Source organism: Mizuhopecten yessoensis, unplaced genomic scaffold, assembly GCF_002113885.1.
Source record: "Mizuhopecten yessoensis strain PY_sf001 unplaced genomic scaffold, ASM211388v2 scaffold4883, whole genome shotgun sequence".
Lineage (NCBI taxonomy): Eukaryota > Metazoa > Mollusca > Bivalvia > Pectinida > Pectinidae > Mizuhopecten > Mizuhopecten yessoensis.
The window spans coordinates 273732-293621 of NW_018405769.1; the positions used below are offsets into that span (position 1 = coordinate 273732).

General features: G+C 36.2%; 1 long non-coding RNA gene across 1 annotated transcript; it reads right to left on the bottom strand.

The window, feature by feature from the left end:
* Positions 1–3186: 3186 nt before the first annotated feature.
* On the bottom strand, positions 3187–19890 carry LOC110450000. The gene is made up of 3 exons (XR_002462921.1): positions 19853–19890; positions 4568–4677; positions 3187–3783 (listed from the first exon to the last, which is right to left on the bottom strand). It is a non-coding gene; the product is annotated as an uncharacterized LOC110450000 (long non-coding RNA).

Sequence of the window (19890 nt, forward strand, 5' to 3'; positions counted from 1 at the left end):
GTCCTGCGGTCGTAAAGCGGCTCGTCTCCGTTCGGGAAGCGTGCGTCCTGCGTTCGTGCCACAAAAAGTGGATACTTGGGCGTAATTCTAACTGTACCACATCTATATACTTCCGCTGAAATTGGCCCCATAGTTTTGGAGGAGTTGTCTGGAAAATAATTCAACAAAGGGCAATAACTCTGTAAATAAGGTCATAATGAAAACATAATACCCGGATGCACAACTTCAGGTGGTAGTTATCTTATCTGGAAACTTTAATTGAAATTTGTCCATTACTTTAGAATAAATTGTCTTGAAAACCTTTTTCTACCGACAGACAGACGGACAGACAAGCTGATTCCAGTATACCTCCCTTACTTCGTTGCAGGGGGTATAAAAAGTAAATATAAACATTACGTATAATACAGTACAAAAAGTTAACCCATACAGTTGTATAATGATTCAAAAGTCACTGGTTGTGAAGCTCAATGTCAGCATTTGTGTTTCAAAAGTTTAGTTAGACGAGCACTTTTCAAACAAGTATAAAATAAACTTGAAAACTGAGAAATGAAATCACATTCAAACCTGATGGGTATACGGAAACACCAGGTTTATGTTATGTTTGTATCAATTCAAAAAGTAACCACAACATCTTCAAAATCTCATACATGTATACTATGTTAATGCAAAATCTAGAAAAGCTACACGTAATTTCACCATTGAATTATTATTTTTCCACAACTAAACCTCAAATGAATGTAAATATGCCAAACAGCAAGAGGGGTTCATATTTGTGAATTAGAAGTGTTTCAAATGCATATAGCAACAAAAGACCTAGAAGGCCCGTATGGGTCACCTGGATATTTTTAGGAATCATCACAAAATATTCTCATTGGAAATTATACCGCAAACATTTCCAAATATTGGCCTGTAACTCGGCAACATCCTAATTTATTGGGTCCCAACCCTCTCTTCCCATTTGGACATGGACATGGTTTATTCAACAAGACATCCCAGAGAGATCTTGGCGCCCACCTTTGTACCATCTTCATTAGTTCTTTGTCAGTTCGATTTTTTCTCTTCTTTCCTCTAATCTGTTTGATCGCGTCATTTTAACAGTAAATGCACCTTGAGGTAACTTTTGATCTAATCTTAATACTGATGTGTATGAAAGCCAACCTTCAAAGTGAGTTTGTCATTTCACATATTTACTAGTACATTACTTAATGTGAAAGAAATAGAATCGACCATTGCAATATGAGAAAGATCTGTTTAGTTCTTCTTTTAATCCATTTTGTTTTTATGATCAGTCTCAAAATATCACATACACAACAAGGGATCAAGGGGAACCTAAATTTAAAATTTGAGAAAGATCCCTCCCGTACTTCCCGAGAAATAGCGATAACAAACTTTCACTTTCAAAATCCAAGATGCCTGCCTGTCGGCCATGTTGTTTATCCGATCAGTCTCTAAAATTGCCCTGCACAGCTAAGGACCAAGGGGAACCTACATATAAGATTTAAGAAAGATCTCTCCAGTTCTTACGGAGAAATAGCGGTAACAAACCCACACTATCAAAATCCAAGATGGCTACCTGTCGGCCATGCTGTTTATACGATCAATCTCAAAAGTTGCCCTGCACAGCTAAGGACCAAGGGGAACCTACATATAAAATTTGAGAAAGATCCCTTTAGTACTTCCCGAGAAATAGCGATAACAAACTTTCAATATCAAAATCAAAGATGGCTGCCTGTCGGCCATGTTGTTAATCCGATCAGTCTCAAAAGTTGCACTGCACAGCTAAGGACCAAGGGGAACCTACATATCAAATTTGAGAAAGATCCCTCTGGTACTTCTTGGGAAATAGCGATAACAAACTTTCACTATCAAAATCCAAGATGGCTGCCTGTCGGCCATGTTGTTTATCCGACCAGTCTCAAAAGTTGCCCTACACAGCTCAGAACCAAGGGGAACATACATGTAAAATTTGAGAAAGATCCCTCTGGTACTTCTTGAGAAATAGCAATAACATACTTTCACTATCAAAATCCAAGATGGCTGCCTGTCGGCCATGCTGTTTATCCGATCAGTCTCAAAAGTTGCCCTGCACAGCTAAGGACCAAGGGGAACCTACATATAAAATTTGAGAAAGATCCCTCTGGTACTTCTTGAGAAATAGCGATAACAAACTTTTACTATCAAAATCCAAGATGGCTGCCTGTCGGCCATGTTGTTTATCCGATCAGTCTCAAAAGTTGCCCTGCACAGCTCAGGACCAAGGGGAACCTACATATAAAATTTGAGAAAGATCCCTCTGGTACTTCTTGAGAAATACCGATAACAAGAATTGTTTACGGACGGACTACGGACGACGGACCGACGACGGACCACGGACACAGGATGATTTGAATAGCCCACCATAAAAATATTTACCTCTATTTCACCCCACTGGCTACACCTCTCTGCCCCCAGGAGAATCACACTCTAAAGTTACATAAATCGGAGTCCCTTTTACTCAAAAATTGTTCTTATCTGAATTTGGTTAAATCCCTACATTCTTAAAGATTTTTTTTTTTAAAAGATTTACCACTACATATGTATTTCCCAGATATACCACTGCATGTAATTCCCCACTTGTGCCCCATGCCTTTGCCCGTTGGGGGCGACCATACCAATTTGTATACACAAGCGAGTCCTCTTTACCCAAGGATGCTCTTCATCAAATTTGGTTTAATCCCTCCACTAATACAGAAGAAGGGTTTTAAATATTTATTCCTATGATCCATCCATCTGCCTGCATAGGCCGGCCGGGGCAGCACTGTTCATTTATGAACAAGAGATCCAAAGAGGGATCTTGGCGCCCACCATCGTACCATCATCATTAGTTATATGTCAGTTTGATCTTCTCTCTTCCTTTCTCTTATCTGTTTGATCAGTTTGCCTGTCCCCCATCTTAATCAGTCTTTTGATCAATTTAAAAAGTTAACATGCACAACTAAGGACATATCAAATTTGAGAAAGATAATCCTCCAGTACATTCTGAGAAATAGCGTTAACAAACTTAAACTTTAACAAGATGACCGCCTGTCCGCATCTTGGTTTTCAGATCAGTCCAAAAATTTGATATGCATAACGACGAACCAAGAGGTGTGTAAATTTGAAAAAGATCCCTTTAATACTTTTTGAGAAATTCTCAATGCCGGTTTTCACCCTTGGATTCTTGGATATTCAGAAAAAGTTGTTTAAAAGTAAAAAGTTGGTGCCTGGCGGACACCATACCACAACAGGTGAGGTGTCCATTGTCATTTGCAAGGTGAACTAAAATGTTCAACTCAGGCCACAAGTGGCCTTCATATACTATTAATCCAACTTTTTTCTCGTTACATATTCCACCAATATATACACACATGCATTGATTATTTCTCGGGAATGAAAATATTTTCACTAATTTTGAGACCATAATCTCTTATGATTTCTTCTTGACACAAACAAGTGTGATCATTATATTTCATCTGTTTGTTTTGAATTGTGTCTGTTCTTGTTACATGTAAAAGAATGAACATGAATAACTTCCAACAGTACTTTGCTTACATAAGAAATCATACCATGTAGCAAAGTTTAGTTGTTTTTATTGTTCTCTTTTGGCTGGACTTCCTCACTCTGTTGAGGTGATGGATCACTATGGTTTGTAAAATCAATATCAGAATAATCAGTCCTGTTTTCAATGCCATGGATTACATAATTTCTCCCACTTTCTTGGTCCTCTTTAAATTTGATATCCAAGTAAACAAGACCGTCTTGGTTCTGTTGGAAAAGAAAATAATAAAAGTCTGGTAAAAGTAAAGAATATACTGAAAAACTATGGATGAAGATGCAGACTTGAGAAATGTGAAAGGCATGAAATTTGGTATAATTGTTCCTTATTATTAACAGCTCTTTCCTTGCAATTATAAGATTTAATTTAAGATCCTTGTCCCACTACAACCTGCTTTTTCTATATACAGTAATCTTCCGTTCTAGTTTAGCAGTCTGAAGTTAGGGGTTGAATCCAGGTTGATTTTACACTCAGAACACTGTTGTTGATTATATTTTGTTCATTTCATCTTAATTGTTACGTAAAAAAGTCACGTAAGGTATATTTCTTTTCATTATAAAATACTCAGTTTTTGGCTGTGGTATTGGGATCCTTAAGTCGAAATAAATTTGATTAAACGATACATTAATTGTAATTTTGTAACATTTGAAGCTCATACATAAAAAAGACCCTATTTTTCTTGGAATTAATTACACGATAAAACAAGAGGCCCATGAACTTTAACAATCACCTGATCTTGAATATAGGTCAACATTATTTCTGTTCCCAAACTTTCTATTACTCCAGTCCAACAAGCTGTTGGCCAAATATCATGACTAGATGTCATTTTTGGTTTTTATAACACAAACATTGGCTTCATCCGTGGAAGCTACTTGCCAAATATTACAAACCTTGTTCAGAAGAAGTAATTTAAAGGATGAGTATGGCCAATAGACAATGAACTGACAGACAAAGGATACATGTCTAATCATTATGTAAGGAACTGAGTTTTACCTTTCTGTTTGCAGGTCCTATATTCGAGTCGAGTTTGGGGTCATCCTTACAATTAACGTAGACACCATCTTCTGTTCCGGCAACTTCAATAACTTTTTCATAAGCATCATCTGCAGAAAATATAAGAGATTATAGCAGTTACAACTTTTGAAGAATTGATTCTAATGATGATCTCAGCAGGAAATCAAAAACATTTCAAAACAATAAATATCTCTTAAAATATGAAAAGAGTTTATCTTGACACAAAGATTAAGAACAGTGTATAAAAACAAATGGCCCAATGGACCTGCATCGCTAACCTAGTATTAATCACACAACTGTAACCTTAAAAGCAACTAAAATAAAGCTACAGGCAAAATATCAGTGTCTTGATTTAAAGTCTTTCAAAGAATATGTTAAACAATTGAAACACTTTTGACCCCTATGACCTAGAAAGTAAAACATGTACATTAAGTTGAACAAATTTTAAAGTCCTTCATCTCAGAATGCAAAACCATTTACCTTTTGTTAATTGAGAAGATGACTTTTAAAGATTTATGCACAATTGACCAGATGTGACCTTGATAGTGCACGTGTGTCAAGGTCATTTACATGAACAAACAGTCATCCTTGACGTTTTGGTTATTCAAAAGAAGTCGTTCAAAAATTTCAACATATTTTACTCCTGTGACTTTGAATATGGGCGAGGGTCATTCATATGAAAAAAATTGGTAGCCCTTCATCCAAACATGCTTCTGGCCAAATAGCATCACCCTAGACCTTTTGGTTATTCAAAGAAGTCGTTTTATAATGTTTTTAAGACAACTGACCTTGAATATGGGTGAAGGTCATTCATATGGATAAACTTACAAGCCCTTCATACACATTGTTCCAAATTTATGTCATAGCTCAATGATGAAATATAGGTAAATTAATGAAATCAAGGTATGGTCTGAAATCCAATCGGATTTTGCTCAGTAATATGATCAGGATATGCCTGAAAATCCAACTGGAAAATGGCAGAAATCCGGAATTTACTGGGATTTTGACTGAAAAGGTAAATCGAGTTCCTATGTAGCTGAACCGGAATTTATTCTGCCTTGATTTCTGAACCCGACTGGATTTTTTTTTCTTTATGGAATTTCCATATATCCAACACTGCTGATTTAAATATTACGCCCCTGTTTTCCGATCAGATTTTCCCTTTTTCCGACATTTTTTTTCAGTACGACTGGAATTTGGTAAAGAGTTAAGAAGAGAGAAAATCTGTACGAATTCTGATTCTGGTCTGACTTAATTTTTTGTACATGCCAGCATATAACCAAGCAAATTTAATAACCCTGGTGCTTTTTGTTTTTGGAAGAACTTGTTTAAAAGTTTTTTTGAGACAATTGACCCCTGTGACCTTGAATATGTATGAAGGCCATTCATTTGAACAAACTTAGTAACCTTCATTCTAGCATGCTACTGGCCAGATATCACAACCATAGCCCTTTTGGTAAATCAGAAGAAGTTGTTGTAATTTCTTACAGATATTTGGGGAGTTTTCTGGAGTTTCTAAGCCATGTCCCAATTATCATCTTGGGACGAATCGTCGTGTCATTTTTAAGCTTCAGCATCTTCACGCTTCAGTTTTCCCCGATATATTTGATCTCTTTGTCATTGTTTGCATACATATCATATCGGTGTAACACAGCACCCTTAACACATGTTCATAGACATTAATCAACAATCTCATTACAGGTACATGTACAGGTGGTTACAACTTCTCATCTACGTAAAGTAATACTTCACGTTGTGTCTTTGAATTCGAGCTAAGTAACTAGGCCTGTGTCCAAACCATGGCCACACTCCCCTGGTCCAATTCTAGGCCTGTCATATGGAAACCATACTCTGACCTGTCCCTCTCGTGGCCAATTCCCGCCTCCCTCGAATATAGGTTGTACCCCGTTAAATACGTTTTCCAGTACAAATATTACAACATTGCCTACAGCCATCATCTATCATTTAGACCTATAAACCTGTCATCATCTTTGGGTTCATGATCACTTGCAATTGGTACATTTATACACGGTGCTTCTCATCAGTTATCTTGTATCTAACGTGACTAATTACTCTTAGTATTACATGTACCCTTTAGGCTACTGTAACCCGACAACATACATTCCTGAGATATGTATGAATCTAGCATAAATTAATCCCATTAATTAATTAAATCAACTATTGAGTAGAACCCATTTCGTCACAATCTGTGGTCAATAATGCGGCAGTGTAAAATCTGCCATTGGCTAACGGTATCGGAGGGGCTTATTGTTTTCAAAAAATTATAGCTATATCTTGCTATATTTGTAACATTATTTTTATGTATTAATGTAATTGTTTTGTGTTTTTCTCTATTCCGTCTTTGCCTATTGCAGTTATCTTCTCTTGGGAGCAGGTATTGATTGTTACGTCATTGGTTTGTGTGAGAAAATTACGTCGTTTTCTCAAAAATTGAAGACGTTACTCCCACAAACAAGTGAAGTAACAATCAATACCTGCTCCAAAGAGAAGATAACTCTGCAATTCGCAAAGACGGAATACCAATAAAGGAGCGGTTTGCTCCGAAAATTTGACCTCAAATTGTCTACACTGTAAGAATTACTTCCTTGCCCCATATAAGATGCTAAGTAATTAGTATCCTACAAAAAATATGTTTACAAGATCCAGCGTTATTCGGGAAGTTATCTTTAATATTACTTCTTTGACAGATATAAATAGTTATATGTCTACATGTATAAGGGTATGATCTCATGGATTTGTTAATCTGGAAATTTCTTGTAGCTCTTATTACATCAATTTGGTTATTCCGAAGAAGTCATGTAAATCAATTGAAACAAGAGACACAGAGGGCCTGTATTACTCACCTGGATCGTTATGACCTGCAATGGTATATATGGCTATGGGTTAAGGATCTCAAACATTTCAAAGTTATGGCCCAGTTAAAATTAGTCCCTGGGTCCTGACAAGAGTCAATACTAATATCATTATTAACAAAACAATCTAGAGCCAACGTCTTGTGGTTGTATAGATGGGGTGATCAGTGGGGCACTTCGCTCCGAAAGTGGATACCAGAAGGTATGCAGGGCGATTGGTATCGAATATGTAAATATAATACGCTTCAAGAGTTGAAACTAGTCGGCCAATACAACTCCACTAACTGGAGATGCCCGAGCTGTGTTGTGATTGGAACCCCGCCTATTATAATATCATAATTGTGTTCGTCTCCCGATGTCCAGCAATGGTATATATGGTTATGGGGTGGGGATCTCAATGTTTTCAAAGTTATGGCTCAGGAATGAAGTTCCAAGGGGTGGGGCCAGACCCATATCATGACTGTATTTATGCCAATCAAATGTACAAATGGTTATGGGGTAGGGATCTAAACTGTTTCAAAGTTATGTCCCAAAAACTAAGACCCTATGGGTAGGGCCAATCCCAGGAGCCAATACTAATGTCATGATTGTGTTAATCTTGTGATGATCAGCAATTGTGTAATTGGTTCTGGGGTTGGGATCTCGATAATGTCCGAGTTAAAAATTCTTTTTGGCGCCACTCTCAGACCCCGGGGTCAGCCCTTCCACTGGTAACATTTCGAATTCTCAATCCCAAAGAATGCCCCAAACCAGATATGATTGATATCCATCAATTTGTTCCAGACAAGACAGCAGCAATATGGCAAAATTACCCCTTTTTGGCCTATCCTCTCAAACCCCAGGGAAAAAGAGTTTTCTAAATTTCCCATATTACGGCCCCTGTCCTCAGCTCCGAGGAGAGAAACTCCTTCCATTTATATAAAATTGAGTCCCTTTTGCCTTTGGATACTCTAGACCAAATTTGAGTAAAAAACCTCCATTCATACAGAAGGAGAAGGATTTCATAATTTTACCCCTAAATTCACCCTTCTAGGGATAACCCTCCACTCTGCCCCCAGGAGGACCACATCCTCCATTTATACAAAATTGAGTCCCCTTCACCCGAGGATGCTCTACAACAAATTTGCTTTAAATACCTCTATTTGTACAGAAGAAGATTTTTTTTATAATTTTCCACTGTTCTTCCTAACGAGCCCCGCCCCTCTGCCCCCGGGAGCAACACCCTCCGTTCATACAAAATTGAATTCCTCTTGCCCAATGATGTTCTAGACAAAATTTGGTTTAAATCCCTCATATTGTACAGAATAATTTTAAAGGTTTAAACCTTTGATTCACCTATTTTGTCCCGCCCCTCAGCACCCAGAGGGACCACCCCTGTCCTTTATAAAAAATTGAGTTATCTTTGCCCATTGATGCTCCAGGCAAAATTTGGATAAAATCCCCAATTTTAAATGATTTACCTTAATTTCCCCTATCTGGTCCGCCTCTCTGCCCCCAGGGTGCCACACCCTCAATTTATACAAAATTAAGTCCCCTTTGGCGAGGATCCTCCAGGCCAAATTTAGCTAAAATCCATTAAGCCATTCGAGAATTTAGTAACATTTTAAAGGAAAAGTAGATGGAAAGAAGACTGACGAGCAGGTGATGTAAACAAGATCAGGCCCGGAGGGCCTGTATCATGCATATTTAAGCAGTCATAGCAAAATATTCTCATTCAATATTATACTGTACTACAAATATTTCAATTGCATACTTTGTCTGCTCAATTCATTGAGGCTACCAGCAAAAATAATATTATTTTTATTGCTTTTCGGTTCTTCTTTAGAAGTTGTTTGAAGAGTTAGACATATTTGTCCCTGTGATCTTGTAAGTAGGTTCCTTTTCGATTTTTGTTGGCTCTATGCCAAGAAGTTATCAGTCTAATCTCATGAATCCATGCCTTTTTCGTTCTTCAGAACAAGTCATTAAAAGTTTTGTTGACCTGTGTGACCTTTAAAGAAGGTCAAGGTCATTTTCATTCTCAAACTCTTGTCATTCTCAATCCAAAGAAGTTACCAGCCAAATATTAGATTATATACCTTTCAGTTTTTCAGAAGAAGTTGTTTGAAGTGTTTGACATATTTGATTTTCACTCAGACCGTTTGTCTGTCTCCACCTAAAGAAGCCACTAGCCAAATATTAAGATTCTATATAGTTCCAGTCTTCAGAAGAAGTCGTTTGAAGTGTTTTACATATTTGACCCCTGTGAACTTGAAAGTAGGTTGAGGTTCTTTCTCTCCTCAAACTTTGCCATTACTCTGTTAAAAAGGGTAAGATTGTAAAAATAATACCTGGATGCACAACATCAAGTGGTAAATGTCTGTTGTTCAAGCTAGATGTTAGATTTCATTGCAGAATTCAAGATAAGCATCTATTGTGCATTCAAGTTGTCAATTTTCATTGTCCTATGCAATTTTTAGAATGTAGGTCACAGTGACCAAATTTTGCAAAACTTAAGATAAGCATCTATTATTCATCCCAGATGTCAATTTGTATTGCCCTATGATATTTTTTTCCAAAAAGTAGGTCAGTTTCATCCTAGATGTAAATTATTGTTGGCCTATAATAATTATTCGAAAAGTAGGTCACATGACCTAATTTTGCAAAATTCAAGATAAGCATCTATTGTTCATCCAAGTTGTCAATTTTCTAAACCCACTCTGATTTTTATGAAAGTAGGTCAAAGTGACCTAATTTTGCAGAATAGAAGTTAAGCATCAATTGCTCATTCTAAAAGTCAATTTTTATTGTCCAATGGCAGTTTTTAAAAAAGTAGGTAACAGTGACCTCATTTTGCAAAATTTAAGATAAGCATCTTAGTTCATCCTGTATATCATTTTTTTTTGCCCTATGATAATTTTAGAAAAGTAGGTCACAGCGACCATATTTTGCAAAATTTAAGATAAACATCTATAGCACATCCTAGATGTCAATTTTCATTGCCCCACTAAATGTTTTAGAAAAGTAGATCACAGTGACCTAATTTTCAAAATTTCGGATAAGCATCTATTGTTCATCCTTGTTGTCAATTTTCATTGCCCCGCTTTAATTTTTAGAAAAGTATGTCACAGTGACCGAATCTTGCAAAATTTGGGATAAGCATCTATTGTTCATTCTAGATGTCAATTTTCTATGACCACTATGATTTTTATAAAAGTAGGTCAAAGTGACCTAATTTTGCAGAATTGAAGTTAAGCATCAATTGCTCATTCCAAGAGTCAATTTTCATTGTCCTATGGCAATTTATAGAAAAGTAGGTCACAGTGACCTAATTTTGCAAAATTTGAGATAAGCATCTATTGGTCATCAATTTTTATGCCCTATGATAATTTTAGAAAGTAGGTCAAAGTGACCTTATTTTGCAATATTTAATATAAACATCTATAGCTCATCCTAGCTGTCAATGTTCATTGCCCTACAGATATTTTTTGGGAAAGTAGGTCACAATGACCTAATTTTGCACATTTTCATGTTCGGCATCTATTGCTCATCACGGACGTCAATTTTTATTGCCCTGTGACAATTTTAAGAAAAGTAGGTCACAGTGATCTAATTTTGCAAAATTCAAGTTCAGTATAACAATCCCTATTCATATCAAGTTGTGAATTGATGTATATTTGTCAACATAGCATTTGCTTCATTAATGGCAATATCAACTGAATATCAATTTATGATGTGTTATGTATTTTTAAAATGTTAAAAATCTGTTTAATTTACTACATTTGAAAGTGCTCAATAATATTTACATCTCTGTGGGGCAGGTCTAGTTTTATCTATTGATGATCATGACATTTGTTTCATCAATTGCAATGCAAACAATATGTAGAATAAGAGTGTTTTGCATTTAGAGTTTTCAAAATCTGTTCACATTTACTACATTTAAAATGCTTAACACAATGTGGACCATCTGTTTGTTCAGCCTGATTTTATCTACGCTGTCCAAAAAACACATTTGTCAACAACTAAGCTTTATCAGTAACATAAAGATGTGGTAGGGAAACTGACAGATTTAATTGGTGCTTGTTGGTAGAGACAGAGAATCCCCACTCTGGTACCTCCAGCAGCAAAATTAATCCTTTTAAGAATCCCCGTCCCAGGCAGAGCAAAACACTAAAGAATTCCACTGTTGTTTTTCAGTGTAGGAGTCACCTGCCCCTGATTACCATTTCGATAATGTTGTTATATTCCCTTGAATAGACTTTGTTTGAATAACATTTTGACTATAGAGTTGTGTCCCTTGCGTTGAAAATCTCCAATCGCGATAGTGTGGGAAAAAAGCTGTCGTAACGATGTAAACAACGTCGTCATGGCAGTCATCTCATGGACGATACGCAAGCCCGATGTAAAAACGGACGTTTTAAATGTAAACTAAACGCATTAACTGACAATAATAACAACAATTACGTCCAATATCAACTGCTAGACCATGACTATGCGGCGAAACAAAGTGACACTCGTTCACACATTGAAGAGATGTTGACTACTGAGGCCCTACTACTGACAATTTGACTGATGAGCCGATACCGACGTCCGATGAGGATCCCTCCAGTGCTAGTGATCACGAATACGCCAGTAACTTTTTAATTTGGTCGCAGGGTAGATGAGTGGTTGAACTTGCGGTGTTATCTGAATACCTGGACAAGAAAGGTTGTAAGGAATGCGGTACTAGGCTATGGTAGTGCAATACCCAACAGGAAAGACATTTTGGCCGGAGAAGTATTTTATACATACAAGTAAGTCACACAACATCACAATAGTCAGGATTATATTTTATATTTGTTATTAAATGCCCAGATAGGCCTATATTTCAAGTTCCTTTTTTTATAACACATACAACAATGTTATTTTTACAATGTGATATTTTTATACCACCATATCGTATGTTGTTATTTGTAAATGATGTAAAAGTTTATTATTGTTGTATAGTGTGATATTTTTTATACCACAATATATATAGTATGTTGTTATCTGTATATAATGACAAAGTTTAAAAAGAGTAACAAAGAGAGAGAGGGACAAGAAAGAAAAGGAAGGTTGGAGAGGTGTCGAAGGATTTGACGAGGGCTTATTGTTCAATTTTGTGTAAATTTTTGTACATTTTTAACAGGAATTACATAACTACAAACCTATCTTTTACCAATCAAAAGATACAGACTCCACAAAATACGGAAGAATAATAATAATAACTAGAAATTGTCGGCTAACAATTTGACGGACTTTTCACTGTAAGGACTGATTTGGCCTTCTAATAATAACCTGTGCAAGTCTACAGTAGCTGGCTGAGTAGTGGGGGATTCCTGGAGTGCGAAATGACGTCAGATAAAGAATGGATAAATAACGGCAGCCAATGGTTGGTGTTGTATACGAAGGTAGTCCGTAAGAGTCATATAGTCCGTCCACTATGTACATCAGGATGAAGAATTTAGACTAAATTTTTATCTATTGGTCGGGTTTGCCATGAAGGCTGATGTTAACCCAACGCAGTAGAGATGTAAACTGTCCACACTTTTAAGATTGACAGTGCGTAGTAATCGATGTAGCATTACCAGCGTGTATTAGATTTCTTGATACAATTCAAAGTACTGAGAGTCCCGAAAGCACTTGACAATCGCACAAAAATGAAAACGGTTTTTGAGTTTCACCTTTGAAATTGTATTTGGAGTAGGTCAAGGTCGTTCATTTGCACACACTTTAAAGCCCTTCGTTCAAGCATGCTTCTTCGTCAAACATTGTTACCCTGGAGTTATTGGTTATTCAGAAAAAGTGGTTTCAATATTTTTACACATATGACCTCTGTGACCTTGAAAGTCGTTCAAGGTCAATCATTTTTTCAAAATTGATAGTCAATCATCTGACCATGTTAATGTATCAAATAGTAGGACTCTAGGCCTTGTAGAACTTTAGAAGAAGTCTTTGAAGTTGTTATCTTGAAATAGCACATATGAAGTTTGTGATCTTGATTGTGACCTTGATAGTTGATCAATGTCAACTATTTTTTCAAACCTGATACCCCGACATCTCAGAATATTTAGTATTAAATATCAAGACTCTAGACCATGTGGAACTTAAGAAGAAGATTTTTTAACGTTGGTACCCAATATAGTGAATTTTAACTTTGACCCTTGCCGAAAACCGGAAGTTGACATTTTTTTGTTAAAACAGTAGAAAAAGTAAAATTTTGCCCTTGGCTATCTCTATATGATATCCAAAGATCAACCTCGTGTTTGATATCGTTAACGAAATATATTGGTGTAGGCTGTTAACCAATCAGAGTTTGTGGCGGCCATCTTGGAATATTAATGGCTCCAAAAAGTAACATTAGTTCGTAAGGGCCCCTAGAGGAATACATTTATTAATTGTGGTTAATATTGCAAAGGCAGAATTGGAGAAGTAGATCGTTGAAGTTTTAACATATTGTCAGCATTTTAAAAGATCAAAGGAAATATTTAAAATGGCGTAGAACCTTAATGGTAAATGTTACAGAAAAACTAAAGACATTGAATTCATCAGAATGACATTCTTCATTGATCTGTTGAAGATTTTTTTCAAAAAAATGAAAAATTAATGTTTTTAAAAAATTTGGTGAACTTCGACCCAAGGGCGCACTTTTTAATTAAAAATATTTTGTATTAACATGTAGTGAGAAAAAATTAGATATGGAAATTATAAACAAATAATTTTCTTTCACAAATTCTGTACAATCAACGGTTTTCGAGTTATAGCTGTTTTAAAGATTTTACCCTAAGACGTCATGGCGGCCATTTTGTTTTTTCGATGAAGTTGAAAATGTTATCAAATGTAAGAGGATATCGGGGGAAACCTTTTCCATTACAACTAAACGACATATTTGTCATTGATATTGGAGTAAAACAAGATTTATAATATTGCGATACTTTTAAAAGATCAAAGGAAATATTTCAAAATGGCGTACAACCTTAACGGTAAATGTTATAGAAAAACTTAAGACATAAACTTCATCGGAATGACATCCTCCATCGATCTGTTGAAGTATTTTTCAAAACAATGAAAATTGAATGTTTTAAAAAAATGGTGACCTTTGACCCAACAGCGAGCTTTTTTATTTGAAATATTTTGTATTAACATGTAACAAGAAAAAGTTAGCCCCGAGGACTATCTACATATAATATAATTGCATCAATTCTGTAAATTAAACTGTTTTTGAGTTATGGCCATTTTAAGATTTTAACCTATGACGTCATGGCGGCCATATTTTATTTTTGACCTACTTCAAAATGTTGCTTGATCAGCTTCAGACCTTTTCCTACAACATACCTTACAGACTATAAACCTATCTTTTACCAATCAAAAGATTAGGACTCCGCAAAGTACCGAAGAAGAATAATAAGAACTAGAAATTGTTAGCTAACAATTTGACGGGCTTTTCACTGTATGGACTGATTTGGCTTTTTAATAATAACCTGTGCAAGTTTACAGTAGCTGACTGAGAAGTGGGGGATTCCCGGAGTGCGAAATGACGTCGGAGAAAGACTGGATAAATAACGGCAGCCAATGGGCTTAGTTGTGTACGAATGTAGTCCGTAATTGTAGTCATAAAGTCCGTCCACTATGTACGTCAGGACGATTTATTGAAATAGGTTTTTGTCTATATCGGTTGGGTTTGCCATGCCAAAGAAAGGCTGATGTTTACCCACCGCAGTAGAGATGTAACCTGTCCCTACTTTTAAGATTGACAGTGCGTAGTAATCGATGTAGCATTACCAGCGTGTATTAGATTTCTTGATACAATTCAAAGTACTGAGAGTCCTGAAAGCACTTGACAATCGCACAAAAATGACAACGGCTTTTGAGTTTCACCTTTGAAATTATATTTGGAGTAGGTCAAGGTCGTTCATTTGCACACACTTTAAAGCCCTTCATTCAAGCATGCTTCTTTGTCAAACATTGTTACCCTGGAGTTATTGGTTATTCAGAAAAAGTGGTTTCAATATGTTTACACATATGACCTCTGTGACCTTGAAAGTCATTCAAGGTCAATCATTTTTTCAAACTTGATAGTCAATCATCTGACCATGTTAATGTATCAAATAGTAGGACTCTAGGCCTTGTAGAACTTTAGAAGAAGTCTTTGAAGTTGTTATCTTGAAATAGCACATATGAAGTTTGTGACCTTGATTGTGACCTTGATAGTTGATCAATGTCAACTAATTTTTCAAACCTGATACCCCGACATCTCAGATTCTTTATTATTAAATATCAAGCCTCTAGACTTTGTTGAACTTAAGAAGATTTTTTAAGGTTGGTACCAAATATAGTGAATTTTAACTTTGACCCCTGCCGGAAACCGGAAGTTGACATATTTTGTTAAAACAGTATAAACGAAAAAGTTTGCTCTTGCTTATCTCTATATGATATCCAAAGATCAACTTGCGCTTGATATCGTTAACAAAATATATTGGTATAGGCTGTTAACCAATCAGAGTTTGTGGCGGCCATCTTAGAATATTGATTGCTCCAAAAAGAAACATAAGTTCGGAAGGGCCCCCAGAGGAATATATGTACCAATTTTGGTTATCATTACAATGGCAGAATTGGAGAAGACGATCGTTGAAATTTTAACATATTGTCAGCTTTTTAAAAGATCGAAGGAAATATTCAGAATGGCGTACAACGTTACCGGTAAATGTAACAGAAAAACTAAAAACATCAAATTAATCGGAATGACATTGTGCATTGACCTGGAAAAGATTTTTTCAAAAAAGTCAAAAATTAAAAAATTAAAAAAATTGTGACTTTTGACCAAACAGCGAGCTTTTTTATTTGACCTTTAATGTAATAACATACAATGGAAAAAAGTTAGCCCTGAAGATTATCTACATATAACATTCGTGCATAAAGGCTGTAAATTCAACCGTTTTGCGTTATAGCCATTTTAAGATTTTGAGGTATGACGTCATGGCGGCCATATTGGATTTGTATTGCTTCAAAAAGAAACATTAGTTCATAAGGGCCCCCTGAGGAATGTATGTACTAATTGTGGTTAATATTGCAATGGCAGAATTGGAGAAGAAGATCGTTGAAGTTTGTAAAAATAGTGTCGGATTTTCCAAAAAAGTTCATAGACAATAATGAACACGCCATAGGACGTTAACGGTGAATGTTACAGAAAAACTTTTATGGCCATTTTAAGATTTTTAGGTATGAAGTCATGGCGGCCATATTGGATATTTAACCTACTTCAAAATGTTGCTTGATCATCTTCAGACCTTTTCCTACAACATGCCTTAAAGACTATAAACCTATCGTTTACCAATCAAAAGATACAGAATTCACAAATTGGGGAGAATAATAATAAGGAGAAACATAACAAAAACAAAAGGTCTTTTCGCCAGTTGGTGAAAAGCCCTAATAAGAATAAGAAACATAACAACAAGAGGTCCAAGAGGGCCTGATTTGCTCACCTGAATATTTAAGCAGTCATAGCAAAATATTCTCATTAAATATCATATTGCACTAAAAATATTTCACTCGCAAACTTTGCTGGCTCCATCTGTTGAAACTATCAGCATTTTTTTTATAAGATTCTATGCTTTTTGATTCTTCTTCAGAAGTTGTTTGACATATTTTTTCCTGTGACCTTGTAAGTAGGTCAATGTCATTTTCCTTCTCCAATTGGTTAGCTCTATTCCAAAAAGCTACCAGACAAATCTTATGAATCCATTTCTTTTAGTTCTTAAGAACAAATCCTTTAAAATGTTGTTGACCTCTGTGACCTCTAAAGTAGGTTGAGGTCATTTTCATTCGCAAACCTTGGTGAGCCCTATCCCAGGAATTCACCAGCCAAATATTATAATTTTATGCCTTTTAATTCTTCAGAAGAAGTAGATTGAACCGTTTGAAATATTTGAATGTTGTGACCTTGAAAATAAGTCAAGGTCATTTTCATTCGCAATCTTTATTTGGCTATTTCCCAGGAAATAACCAGCCAAATATTAAGTTTCTATAACTTCCAGTTCTTCAGAAGAAGTTGTTCTAAGCATTAGACATATCTGACTCCTGTGACCTTGAAAGTAGGTCAAGGTCATTTTCATTCGCAAACCTTGTTGGGCTCTTTCCCAGGAAATAACCAACCAAATATTAAGGTTCTATACCATTCAGTTCTTCTGAAGAAGTCATTTGAACTATTTTACATATCTGCCTCATGTGACCTTAAAAGTAGGTCAAGGTCATTTTCATTCCCAAACTTTGTTGGGGTCTTTCCCAGGAAGCTACAAGCCAAATATTTAGGTTCTATAACTTTCAGTTCTTCAGAAGAAGTCGTTTTAAGCATTAGACATATCTGACTCCTGTGACCTTGAAAGAAGGTTAAGGTCATTTTCATCCTCAAACTTTGTCAGGCGCTATCCCAGGAAGTCATCAATCAAATATAAAGATGCTATACCGTTCAGTTCTTCAGAAGAAGTCGTTTGAAGCATTGACATATTTGACACCTGTGACCTTGAAAGAAGATCAAGGTAATTTTCATCCTTAAACTTTGTCGGGCTCTATCCCAGGAAGCCATCAATCAAATATAAAGATTCTATACCGTTCAGTTCTTCAGAAGAAGTCGTTTGAAGCATTTGACATATTTGACACCTGTGACCTTGAAAGTAGGTCAAACTAATTTTCATTCTCAAACTTTGTTGGGCTCTATCCCAGGAAGCCACCAGCCAAATATAAAGATTCTATACCTTTCAGTTCTTCAGAAGAAGTCGTTTGAAGTGTTTGACACATTTGACCCCTGTGACCTTGAAAGAAGGTCAAGGTAATTTTCATTCTCAAACTTTGTTGGGCTCCATCCAAGGAAGCCATCAGCCAAATATGAAGATTCTATACCTTTTAATTCTTCAGAAGAAGTCGTTTGAAGTTTTTGACATATTTGACCCCTGTGACCTTGAAAGTAGGTCAAACTAATTTTCATTCTCAAACTTTGTTGGTCTCTATCCCAGGAAGCCACCAGCCAAATATAAAGATTCTATACCTTTCAGTTCTTCAGAAGAAGTCGTTTGAAGTGTTTGACACATTTGACCCCTGTGACCTTGAAAGTAGGTCAAGGTCATTTTCATTCTCAAACTTTGTTGGGCTCTATCCCAGGAAGCCATCAGCCAAATATGAAGATTCTATACCTTTTAGTTCTTTAGAAGAAGTCGTTTGAAGTTTTTGACATATTTGACCCCTGTGACCTTAAAAACAGGTCAAGGTCATTTTCGTTCTCAAACTTTGTAGGGCTCCTACCAACGAAGCTTTCAGCCAAATATCATGACTCTGGGCCTGTCCGTTCTTCAGAAGAAGTTGTTTAAAGGAAAAGTTGACGGACGGACGGACGGACGGACAGACAGACGGACGACGGACGGACGACGGACGCCGCGCCACGGCATAAGCTCACTTGGCACTTCGTGCCAGGTGAGCTAAAAAGTGGCAGGCTGACTGCGAAAAACTTTGAAACTCTGAAATAGCATGTGTTTTTGGAGGAAACAGAGTTCATGTCCGCAGAAGGGGAATACATTTTACATGCATATAGGATGTTTTTAAAAGAACAATTATCCATCTTTCCAACAGTACTTAGCATTTTCCTGTACATCAACTAGAAATGTTGTTTTTGATGCAAGAAAGTTAGGTGGGGTCGACATTTCGACATCCAGAGCTTTTCACCTTTCTCCTATATATGATCATTGAGGGTGCCATTTTGAATGAAAGTCTATCTGAACCCCTAAAACATGTAAAATTACTCTGAACACCTTAGTGTAGGTCCAAATATAGCTGTAACAAATGATCAGGTCCCTATGCTGGGAGTGTCACATTTTGCACGTGTTTTGCTAGGAAAGTGTCTACACGTCGAGGACTAAGAGTTCATAACATTTTTTTCGTGAGTTGGTGCAGTTCTATGCACGAGAAAGACCGATGTTATGTGTGGGATAAATAGAATTATGTTCAGTAATATACCTTTTATTTTGGATACACAATTTTTAAGAATATGCCATAAGTACTGCGCACAACCAGCTTGGCAGTTTTTCAAATTGTTCAGGTGAGTACAGTGTTTGATTTTTTATATCGGTTGCCAGTCAGGGTGCGTGGTGCATTGAATTGCAAGATGGTCACTTGTAGAATGATAACACGGTTTGACAGGTACTGTACTTTTTATACCCAGTGAGACCCATACTCGTTACCAAGCCAGGAAAAACTTAAAATGTCGGCACTTCCTTAAAAACGATAGTCGGAAGATATTGGGCAGATCTCAAAACCAGATTTTTATTTTTATTTTTATTTATTTCATCTCAATTGAAAGCTTTTTAACTTGCACTGTCAGGCTTTAAGAATGCAAATATTAACATACCATATTTCTCTTTTCCAACCTTGGCTTTCTTCTTCTCG